Source organism: Coturnix japonica, chromosome 1 (assembly GCF_001577835.2).
Source record: "Coturnix japonica isolate 7356 chromosome 1, Coturnix japonica 2.1, whole genome shotgun sequence".
Taxonomy (NCBI): Eukaryota; Metazoa; Chordata; class Aves; order Galliformes; family Phasianidae; genus Coturnix; species Coturnix japonica.
This window is the reverse complement of record NC_029516.1, coordinates 164,323-176,581: the sequence shown is the minus strand read 5'-3', so window position 1 is coordinate 176,581 and position 12,259 is coordinate 164,323. Positions and strand designations below refer to the sequence as shown.

The window sequence follows — 12,259 nt, the reverse complement described above, 5'->3', positions numbered from 1 at the left end:
CATGGCATGGAGCAGCATTGCATGGCATGGAGCAGCATTGCACAGCATGGAGCAGCATTTCATGGCATGGAGCAGCATTTCATGGCATGGAGCAGCATTGCATGGCATGGAGCTGCATTGCATGGCATGGAGCAGCATTGCATGGCATGGAGCAGCATTGCATGGCATGGAGCAGCATTGCATGGCCTGGAGTTGCATTGCATGGCATGGAGCAGCATTGCATGGCATGGAGCAGCATTTCATGGCATGGAGCAGCACAGCCTGGCACAGCACAGCGCAGCACAGCGACTCCCCTGCATGGAAGAGCTGAGCACAGCCCACGCAGCACTGCCCTCCCCTGCACAGGAACACGCAGCGCGGCCCACGCGGCTCAGCCCACGCAGCCCTGCACACACAGCCTGAATTACCAGCAGGATTTACAAGGTGAAGCAGCATCGCGTCGTAGGGGCCCTGGCAGGAAGCTGAAGGCTGTGAAAAGCTCCTGCTGAACGCAGACCCACGCTCAGACAAAAAAGCACCTCTCTATTCTTGTTCCTCAGCATTTTACGTTTCCTTTGTTCCAGCCCCTGCTTCCGTGCCTTCGCCCCAACGCCCGCCATGCGCTGGGGGCTGCACGCCTGGATCTGGCTCCTCCTGAGCCTCAGCCCCACAGCAGCGTTCATGGGGTCAGCCCATGGGGTCAGCCCATGCACGGAGCAACCTCTGGTCTTGCCATGGCCCAGGATGGGACTTAAAGGATGCACACGTGGCAAATGCCAGCAGAGAATGGGGTCGGCGGGGAATGGGGCAGCAGCCAGGCTCCCCTCAAGCACTTGTTGCACTGGGGCACAGAGCAGCAGGTGGGAGCACCCCTCACACAGCACCAGCACCCAACAGACCCCCGTGGGCAGGGGGATGGGCTGGGGTCAGGACTGGGCACCATGGGACCCCCGGGAGGGAGATGGCAACTGAGAGGAGCAAGCAGGAAAAGAAAGGCAGAGATTGGGGTGGAAATCAGACCCTCAGCCAAGAGAATGGGATCAGCCCCAAACCTGGGGCAGACATTTGCTTCCTGCTGCCATCCACTCCCACAGGACACCTCTCTCTTACATTGCCCCAACTGGGCCTTACAGCTCCACCAGCCATGGGCTCCCCAGCTCATCCCCTGTGCTTCCCCACATCCCCCCATCCCCAGTGCAGCTCCTGCTGCCCCATTCCCTCTCTGTGCCACTCTCTGGCCATAGCACAGACCCAGTAAGCAGTGCCACATCCCTCTTCTGCCCACATCCATTCAGTGCACTGGAAGGAAGCACAGAGCCCCATCCTGCTCCTGGCACTGCACACACACCCTCCATCACTGCTTTGCTTCTGGCAGCTTTGGGCAGGGCAGGAGAAGCCCCACAGCACACGGCAGCACCCAGAGATCCTGGATCTCAGCTGGGTGGACGGGGGGGATCCCATTGGATGGGACATGCTGTATGGGCCAGGCAGGCCCCACTGAGCTGTTCTCCCCAGGCCCTTTCTGCTCAATGCCTCCTGGAGGTGCATCATGCTGTGATGTCCCACTCCTGACTCAGGACTGATTCTGCATCATTTACAGCCTGTCTGAATGCATCCCGTCCCCTTCAGCCCAACACACTCCATCCTTTCACAGCCCTCAGCCCCCCACGCTGCTGTCCCAGAGCAGAGGCCAGGTCTCCATCCCCACTGCCCCACACATGCAGGGGCTGCAGGGCCCTCACCATCCTCAGCCCCATGCTGGCAGGTCTGGGGCATTCCCCAAGGCAGGAAGGGCAGGAAAGTACGGTGCCTACCTGAAATGACTGTCACAGGCACGGGGTCACAGCACTCCCTCCTCATCAACCTGCAGACAACAGACAGCAAGGACAGGATCAGTGCAATGTATCCCACACCAATCCCAGCCATGCGACACCCACGTCCTCCCCAGGATGGCAGGGAGACATGGAGACCCCATAGATCCTGGAAATGGAGCATCCCAGCTCAAACCCCCAGACCAGCAGGGGATGTTCACAGCGATGCTGTGCCCCAGGGGCTCCCACCGTGCCCTGCAGGCTGCAGGACTGCCAGCCCCATGGCACAGCACAATGAGGTTATGTCTGAGCACAACGTGGCTCCCCAAGAGCCACAGGAGGAGAGCAGGGAGACAGAGGGACCCCACGTGCCTCTCCCACCCCTCGGCAGCACCGAGCCTGGGAGCAGAGCCTGCAGCCCAGCAGTGCCAGGGGTGGGCTCACGGCTCAGGCAGCAGCAGAGCCCACCTCCAGCAGCACAGGGAAGTTCTCCAGGCTGAACTGGGAGCAGCAGCAGGCAGCCGGGGGGGGAGCAGAGTGTTTCCATAGTGCCTCGGCTCTCCTGCACGCTGGAAATGTGCGTGCTCTCTCTCCTCACTCCTCATTAAAGATCCTTCCTGGGTGTGTGGCTGAAATGGCTGCTGTGTTGTAGAAAATTAAAAATGTATGGCTTGGGATTTCTTGTTGTGCTGCAGATGGTGCTGGCGGTGTAAGGTGCTGGGGGGGAAGGGGCGGCCGCCAGGATCCCATTTCTGCCCATGGTGCACCGCAATGGGCGCTACCGGCCTTTAACATGGTACACGATGCACTCCAGCACCCAACAGCGGAGGCACCACGGGCCCTGCAACTCACCCAGCTGCTATTGTGCCTCTGTAAAGTGATGCCCTGAGGTCCCTGGGGGCCCTGGCACCGCGCTCCGAACACAGCTGTCACCACCCCGCTGCCCTCAGCTCGCAGGACAGATGCTGACAGAGGAAACCTACCACCCTTGTTTGTGTCGGACCTGAACAAAACAGTGCGGGGCACATTTGTGTCCTGCTGCCATCCCTGAGCCCTGGGAACACCGAGGCTGGGACAGGCAGCGCTGGGGCAGGGACTGCTGTGCCCGCAGGGACAACAAGCTTGGATAGATCCAGCCTTGCAGAGCTTGGGGATGGAGGGGGGACAACCTGGGCACAGGGGGGCAGGGGGTGGGACCCCCCCACAGCCCATCACACACAGCCCCAGATCCCTCAGCATCGCCCATAGAGGCAGAGCAGCCCCCACCGCCGTGCCCCGCTGCTGCCAGTGCTGCAGGCAGAATCACTGGCTGCAATTAGGACACGGGAATGAGGCACTGTGCGGTGATGCAGAGCAGGAGCTCCCCATCCACCAAAGCCTTCTCCTGCAGCCTGTGACCCCCGCTTACCCCACTGCTTCAGGCAGCCCCAGCCCTGAGTGCAGTGGGGTTGGGTGGGAGCTGCACACCAGGGCTCTGTGTCACCGCGGGTGGCACAGCCCCAATGCCCCAATGCCCCAATGCCCATCACCACTCCACACCCTCTGGGCTTCCATGTGAGCATCACACGGGAGGTTAACCCAACCACCCCAACACAGGCAGTGGCCTGGGGTATGGGAGCCTTCCCTTGAGCCCATCCTGAGGTCCAGGGCTGAGGCTGCTGCTCCCAGATGGGGCTCAACCCAGGGCTCCCAGCTCCCCCAGCCAAGCACCACGTGCACTTCTCCTCTATCCCCCCACGGCCACTGCAGACAGTGCTGGGAACAGAAGAGCGGTTTGGGAGTGAGCACAGCCCTGCACAGAAAGCTACAGCACCAGAGGGACTGAGGAATGGGAAGCAAGAGTGGGAAAACTGCTGGAAGAAGAGAAGGAGCCGGAATGGCCACCCCAGAAAGGAGACTAATAAGAAGGGGCCCAGGTGAAAGGTTGAGCCATCCCGAAGAGTCTGCAGAAAGGAGACAGCACTTCTGCTCCTTTCATCTCAGCTTCAGGGCAACAGAAAGTGCAGTGGAACCTGGAGCTGAGGAAGGAAACACTCCTCACATCCCCATTATGAGCTGCTGCCGCTCACAAGGGAAGGCAGAGAGGGCTGGAGCTCAGTGAGGTGCCACCAGGTCTGGATGCTCCTCTCCTTCCCATCCCTCTGTCCTCCCATGGCAGAGACCTGGCACAACACTGACCATATGAGCATCCATCCCATAATGTCACAGCACTGGTCTGCATGGGAAGCGGCTCCAGGGATAAATTCAGTGCTTAGAACACAAGCATCTCCTCCCAGCTCTGGTAACAGGCAAAGATGTATGAGTTTATTATTGGGCCTGATAAATTAAACTCTTCACAAGAGGAATAAATTATGCAGATGATCCGCAATGTGTTCAGACTGCTGCTTGTGCATCAGCCCGGTCCCCAAGGAGTCTGCTGCTGGTGAGGGGACTCAATGGGAGCACTGTGGAGCCGCTCTGCCCTTCCTGCTCAGTGGCCTCAGTTTGACTCTTGCTGTGGATACCCAAATTCTGCTCCTTTTCACCCAGCTTCTTCCCCTTCCAGGGTAACAGGGCCTGCAGCCATCACAGCAGCTGGTCCCCAGCAACACAGCAGCCATCTGAAGTGAGAGCAGAAGCGATGCTGGCCCTAAGACAGAGGTGGGAGCAGGGGAGCATCTGGAGATTCCTCTCTTAAAGGGGCTGAGGGAATTCAACTGCATGGAGAGACATCCCCAGGGCTGCTGTGGGGCCAGTGGGGCTCACAGAGATGGCTGCAGCTGGGGCTCACACAGAGACCTTCCAGCCTGCTGAGCTGTTCCATGGCCACAGCCCCATGGAGGAGCAATGCCATGTGCTGCCTCCAACACACAGCCCTGAGCCGTCCCCTCCAGCTCTACAGAAGAGGCCGTCCCACATCCCCAAGTCCTACAGAAGGGGCCATCACACAGCCCCACACCCTATAGCTCTACAGAAGAGGCCATCCCACAGCTCCAAGCCCTATAGAAGGGGCTATCCTGAACCCCAAGCCTTACAGAAGGGGCCACCCCACAGCCCCAAGCCCTACAGAAGGGGCCATCCTGCATCCCCAAGCCCTACAGAAAGGGCCATCTCACAGCCCTAAGCCCTTCAGAGGGGGCCATCCTGAATCCCCAAGCCCTATAGGGGGACATCCTACATCCCCAGGCCCTACAGAAGAGGCCACCCCGGTGCCCGCAGTGCAGCCCTCGTGCCTGGCATCAAAATGGGAGCTGCGGTCCCTGCAGACCGAGGCGCAGAGGAGTCCTGCAGTGGAAGCCTTGTGCCATGTGGGCTCCATCAGCTCCAGCCATGGGCTGCGCCGGGCGCACGCTGCGCTTCCTGCCATTCTTTAAGTCTCCACTGAGGATGTGTGTAAAAAGCAGAAGGATCCGGGCCAGGAAGCCCGAACTGCTCCTTAAACACACAGCCCCACAGGTCCCAGAGAACAGCCCAGTGCCCCCAGAGCCGCTCATCCCAACAGAGAATCCAGCATCACAAACTCACATTGCTGCTGCCGCGAAGGCTCTGTCAATATTTAATGCTGAGAGCTCCTCGCCAGCCCTCCTCTCCGGTTACACCGGTTACACCACCAGCCAGGGCAGCTGATCCCCCAGTGCCAGCTCTGGGCCCCCTCCCCACTTCAGCGGTGGAGCCGATCGCCTGATCCCGTTGTCACAGTGACAGCAGCTCAGCTGCCTTTAGGAGTGGGATGGCAATTTACTCTTTGTGCTGGTTTCAGCTCCGAGGCCTCCCTTGCCACGGATCCCACCCCACAGCTCTGAGCCCCATAGGAGTGGCTGTGCCTCCGCTGCCCCCCACCCAGGGCACAGCCTGACCCGGGCACAGGGTGGAGGGGGGCAGAGTGGGGCAGGACGTGGCCGTCGCTGGGAGGTGACCTCAGCCCACCCCAATCCTGGTTGCACCAACTGCTTCCTTCCTCGCTCGTCCCCTCCTCGTCACACTTCTACAACTGAATGCGTGGAGCAACACGCAGATACTACACATTACTCACTCTCCAGCCAAAACCAACACTGGGGATGCTGAGCTATTGTATGACACATCAGCTGTCCCCCTCCTCAAAAGAACAGGCTGTTATCTAAGCAGAGAGCTCTGCAACGTTCTCCTTTGTGCCCTTTCCCCCCTTCTCCTCCTTCTCTGCACACCCCACACACTCCAAATGGGCACTGAGACCCCACGTCGGGCACCACAACTTGGTCCTAAACATAAGCACAACTTCAATAAGCAAACAGGTACCAAAACATGTGCTGAGCTGCCACACGTGTTGTTCACTGCACGCCAATATCGAGGGAGACATCGCAAGCTTCCAAGTGAGACTGATGGAGCTCTGGGGGGGGGAGGACCCTGCTGTGCCCCCCGAGGGTCCATCCCTTGTTTCCTACAAGTGCTGCCTGCATGGAAGCGCCGCAGCCCTGCATCCCTCACCCTGCATCAGATCTGGCTCAAACCCAGTTTGCTCCATGCTTCCATCCCAACAGAGAACACCGCGAGCATCAGTACTCGGGCTCTGGAGTCTGCTGCTCCCCTGACCCAGTTTGAGCACAGGAGGAGGTCAGCACGGTCTCGTTTTCCCATCAGGACAGTGGGGACAGCAGAACCCATCAGCCCAGGCCTGGGGTAGCAGCCAGCCCAGTCCTGCAGTGGTGTCACCCAGCAGAACCCGGAGGAGCAGCGGTGACTGCCCGCGTTCTATTGCTCACACACCGAGCACAGAACACGTGTAAAAATGGAGCCCTGAGCCCTGTGTGCAGAGCGCGGGGAGCAGCTCTGCATGTACAGATGTCAGACCTGGTGGGAAGCAGCGATGTGCCCCCACAGAGACCCCCCTGCACCACCCCATTGCTCCCGGAGCACATTGCAGGTATCACAGCCCCTGTGTGATGCACACTGTGCCCGTGCACGCTGCCAGCTCAGCTCCTGCTGCCCAGCACACAAACCACGGCCCCTTCCCAACACATCCGTGTCTCTGCATCTCCCGGCACATTCAGCGCACTTCAATCTCAGCCCTTCTCCCCCAGGTCCCAGCCTCCCTTACATCCACAGCCCTTCTTTCCATCCCACCTTCGCCCCCCTCGTCCCTCGCCCCCCATCACAGCGGTGCCGCGGTTCAGGTCCCGGCGCCTCCCGCCTCAAACCCCGACGGCTCCCACCCTGTGCGCGCATCCCGGCTCACATCGCAGCGTCGCTCCGAAACCACCCGCCCGCTGAGCCCCCACCACGGCCGGGATTCACACCCTCCCGCTGAGCCCCCGCTCCCGGCCCGGCTCCCACCCGGGCACCCCCCGGTTCCGTGCCGCTCCGCCGCCCACTCGCTCCCCCGTCCCGCGTGGTGACCCGCCCCGCTCCCGGCAGACAGAGCCCGGCCCCGCGGCTCCGGCCGCCCACGGACCTTCCCCCCCGACCCCCCCACGCCATGACCCAGCAGGGTCACATCTCCCCCCGCCCACGGAGCGCGGTGCCCGCGCCCCCCCACGTCCCGAGGAGCGCCCCGCGGGGCCGAGCATCCCCCGCCGCCCCCGCCCGCCCCCTCCCGTTGCCGCCGGTACCTGCGGGGCTGCGGGGCCCGACCCACCATATCCGCGGCGCGGCCGAAGAGCCGCAGCGCGGAGCGGGCGGGGGCGAACGGGGCGGATCGCGGCGGATCCTCCGCGCTCTCGGCCCCCGCCGCCGGCAGCGGGGCGTTAGTTTAAGGAATCGTCATGGCAACGGGGAGCGGAGCGGAGGGCGGAGGGAAACTTCGGGGACGGCGCCCGGGGGGGTCTCCGCCCCGCGCCCCGACGGCCGCGCCGCCGCTCACGGACCCTCCGCGCTCCGCAGCTCCGCGACCCCTCCGAGCCTCGGAGCGCGTGTTCTGCGGACCCCGAGCGTCCCCACCCCCCCACACCTCGCCCCCCGCTCACGGCTCTTATCCGACCCCACGCCCCGACCCCGGCCCGGAGGCAGCGGCAGGTCCGGGGCTCCCGTCGGAGCGGGGCAGCGCAGCCCCGGCCCTGAGCTCCCGGGATGGACCGAGGCGCTGCGGGGAACCAAGAGCGGAGAACGGGATCCTGAGCGCAGCCACAGCCACGGCCCCACAGCCACAGCCCCACAGCACTGCCCCATAGCACAGCCCCACAGCACAACCCCACAGCACCGCCCCACAACCACGACCCCACAGCCACACCCCCATAGCCACGGCCCCACAGCACAACCCCACANCCCAGCAGGGTCACATCTCCCCCCGCCCACGGAGCGCGGTGCCCGCGCCCCCCCACGTCCCGAGGAGCGCCCCGCGGGGCCGAGCATCCCCCGCCGCCCCCGCCCGCCCCCTCCCGTTGCCGCCGGTACCTGCGGGGCTGCGGGGCCCGACCCACCATATCCGCGGCGCGGCCGAAGAGCCGCAGCGCGGAGCGGGCGGGGGCGAACGGGGCGGATCGCGGCGGATCCTCCGCGCTCTCGGCCCCCGCCGCCGGCAGCGGGGCGTTAGTTTAAGGAATCGTCATGGCAACGGGGAGCGGAGCGGAGGGCGGAGGGAAACTTCGGGGACGGCGCCCGGGGGGGTCTCCGCCCCGCGCCCCGACGGCCGCGCCGCCGCTCACGGACCCTCCGCGCTCCGCAGCTCCGCGACCCCTCCGAGCCTCGGAGCGCGTGTTCTGCGGACCCCGAGCGTCCCCACCCCCCCACACCTCGCCCCCCGCTCACGGCTCTTATCCGACCCCACGCCCCGACCCCGGCCCGGAGGCAGCGGCAGGTCCGGGGCTCCCGTCGGAGCGGGGCAGCGCAGCCCCGGCCCTGAGCTCCCGGGATGGACCGAGGCGCTGCGGGGAACCAAGAGCGGAGAACGGGATCCTGAGCGCAGCCACAGCCACGGCCCCACAGCCACAGCCCAAAACCACGACCCCACAGCACAGCCCCACAACACAACCCCACAGCAACGCCCCAAAACCACAACCCCACAGCCACACCCCCATAGCCACGGCCCCACAGCACAACCCCACAGCACGGCCCCACAGCCACGGCCCCACAGCACAGCCCCACAACACAACCCCACAGCCACGGCCCCACAGCCACAACCCCACAGCACAGCCTCACAGCCACGGCCTCTCAGCCACGGCCCCATAGCCACGGCCCCACAGCACAGCCCCACAACCACAGCCCCACAGCACGGCCCCACAGCACAGCCCCACAATACAGTCCCACAGCACAACCCCACAGCACAGCCCCACAACACGGCCCCACAGCCCTGCCCTGCAGCCACAACCACAGCACTGGGACTGACCCATCCCCACCGACCCCACAGCAGAGCCCTGGAGCTGACTGAAACCCCCTGAGCTCACAGCAAAGCAATGAGGCTGACCCATCCTCACTGACCCCACAGCAAAGCTCCATTCCAGCCCATTCACAGACCCCACTGTCAGCCCCCCGAGCCAAGTCTGCCCCATCGCTGCGTCCCGCAGCTCCCAGCAGTGCCCCAGCCGTGTTCCTGCATCGCAGCCCCATTACCTGCCACGTGCTTCTGCCCCACTGCTGGCACCAGCAGAGCCTGACCCTACAGGAACCCCGTGGCCGCTGGCTCAGCCCCTTTCCTGCCAGGCCCCTTGACCCCACGTCCTGCCCGCCGGGCTGGGGCGGTGTGTCACACACACACACATCCAGGGTCACGGCCTGCCCACATCACCCATGTGCACAAGCGTGTGCGTGGGTCACGCCTGGGTGACGTGGTGCAGAGCCCAGGGTGGGTGTAAAGGAGGGGACAGGATGTGACCCCCCCCCCCGGCTTATCTGGGGAGCCAGGAAACACCTTGCGGCCACTGAGAGTTCCTTCCTGCTGATGGGAACGCTGAGAGCGGGAGGGAAACACTGAGCAACAGCAGGGCGGAATGATGGAGGGACAGATGGATGGAGGGATGGAGGGATGGATGGATGGATGGAGAAATGGATGGATGGATGGATGGATGGATTGTTATGGAGTATTAGCGTAATCGGACACGTGATGATGGAGACTGGGAGCAATATGCACGAGAGGGGAGCAGGATTAGCGCTAATATATGACCGTAGAGTTGGGAATCGAGACGGTTCGGATGGATGGGTATATGCACCAGGACTAGGGACGCATGCATTTCGAGCGAGGGACTGGAGAGTAGATGATCGTAAGAGCGTTATAAGTGTAGCGACAGGAAATATAGGGATCGTAGGAAGATGGAGGGAGCCTTACGGGATGGATGGATGGATGGATGGATTGCGATGATGGATGGATGAATGGAGGGATGGATTGATTGGATGGATGGATGGAAATGATGATGGATTGGATGGAATGGATGGAGGGAATGGAGGGATGGCAGGATGGAGATGGATGATGATGGAAATGATTGGATGGATGGAGGGGGGATGGATGGATGGATGTGATGGATGGATGATGGAGGCGATGGATGATGGATGATTGGAGTGGATGGATGGATGGATGGATGGGACTGGATGGACTGGACTGGAGGGAGGGAGGATGGATGGATGGATGAGGGATGGGATGGACGTTGGCATGATGGAGGGAAGGAATCGGATGGATGGATGGAGGGATGAGAATGGATGATGGATGGATGGATGGAGGGACTGGATGGACTGGATGGATGGATGAGAATGGATGGATGGATGGATGGATGGAGGGGATGATGGATGGCATGGATGATGGATGGAGGGGATGGATGGGATGGATGGATTGGATGGAAATGGGATGGATGGTAGGATTGGATGGAGGGATGGATGGATGGATGGATGGAATGGAAGATGGAGGGATCGGAGGTTGGAGGGATGGATGGATGGATTGGATTGGTGGATGGATGGATGAGATGGATGGATGGATGGATGGAGGGATGGTATGGATGGAGGGAATGGATGGATGGATGATGATGGATGGATTGGATGGATGATGGATGGATCGGACTGGAGGAGGATGGCAGGGGATGAATGCGATGAGGATGGATGGAGGTGAATGGAATGGATGGATGGATGGAATGGATGATGGGGGGATGGAGGATGAGGGATGGATGGATGATGGATTTGGATGGTTTGGATGAATGGAGGGATGGATGGATGATGGATGGGATGGATGGATGGAAATGATGGATGGATGGATGATCGGATGGATGGGGAGGGAATGGAGGGCATGGAGGGATGATCGGATGGATGGATGGATGGAAGGGATGAGGGATGGATTGATGGAGGGATGGAATGGATGATGGATGAGGGATGATTGGATGGATGGGAGTTCAGGCAGGCAGATGCGGGATCGTTGGGAGGTAAGGATGGGAGATTTCAAACTCGATCGGATAGAGCAATGATGCAGAAGTGACGTCCGCCTGTCGCTACGAAGAGAGAAGGAATTGGATCTGAGACAAAATGCGGAGGGGATGGATGGATGCGAGGATGGAGGGTTGGAGAAAGGATGGATGGAATGGATGGAATGGATGGATGCGATGGATGGATGGATGGATGGATTGGAGGGATGGATGGAATGTATGGAGGTTGGAGGTGAATGGATGGATGGATGGACTGGACTGGAGGTTGAGGGATGGAATGGATGGAGGGATGGATGGATGATGGATTGGATGGATGGATGGAATTGGATGGATGGATTGGAATGGAGGGATGATGGAGGGATGGACTGGATGGACTGGATGTGAAGGTGGATGGCTGGATGTGATGGTGGGTGGCTGGATGTGATGGTGGATGGCTGGATGTGATGGTGGATGGCTGGATGTGATGGTGGGATGGACTGGATGAGGGATGGTGGATGGACTGGATGGATGGCTGGATGGATGGAATGGATGGATGGATGGTTTGGATGGATCGGAGGGATGGATGGCAATGGATGGATGGATTGGAGTGGATGGAGGGATCGGATGGATGGAGGGACTGGACTGGACTGGATGGATGGAGGGATGGATGGATGGATGGATGGATGGATGGATGGATGGAGGGACGGGATGGATGGATGGATGGATGCGGAGGGATGGATGATGGAGGATGGCTGGATGGAGGGATGGAGGGTTGGAGGGCAGTGGCATGGATGGATGGATGGATGGATGGATGGATGGAATGGATGGATTGGAGGGACGGATGGATGGATGTGGATGGATGGAGGGTTGGAGGGCTGGATGGACTGGATGGATGGAGGGTTTGGAGCGATGGATGGATGGAGGGATCGATGGACAGAAGGGATGGATGGATGGATGGATGGACTGGATGGGAGGGATGGATGGATGGATGGATGGATGGTTCGATGGATGGAGGGATGGATGAAGGGATGATGGATGGATGGATGGATCGCGATGGTGGATGGATGGAATGGATGGAGGGATGGAGGGATAGAGAAATGGAGTGGATGGAGGGATGGATCGGATGGATGGATGAGATGGATGAAGAAATGGAGGGATGGATGGATGATGGAGGGATGGATGGAATGGTAGGGATGGATG

General features: G+C 61.3%; 1 protein-coding gene across 5 annotated transcripts in view; it reads right to left on the bottom strand.

Moving 5' to 3' along the window:
- Positions 1–9,657, bottom strand: part of LOC107319936 (forkhead box protein D1-like) — a 26,826-nt gene extending 17,169 nt beyond the window's left edge. The window contains exons 1-2 of one of the 5 annotated variants that reach the window (XR_004308415.1): positions 8,136–8,472; positions 1,794–4,390 (exon numbers count right to left, since the gene is read on the bottom strand). The gene's annotated coding sequence lies outside the window, so the exon portion shown is untranslated. Of the gene's footprint in view, positions 1–1,793; positions 4,391–7,354; positions 7,692–8,135; positions 8,473–9,290 lie in introns of those variants that run through there. The other 4 variants (XR_004308421.1, XM_032446588.1, XM_032446579.1 and 1 more) reach the window with 4 other exon arrangements.
- Between the last annotated feature and the right edge of the window lie 2,602 nt (positions 9,658–12,259).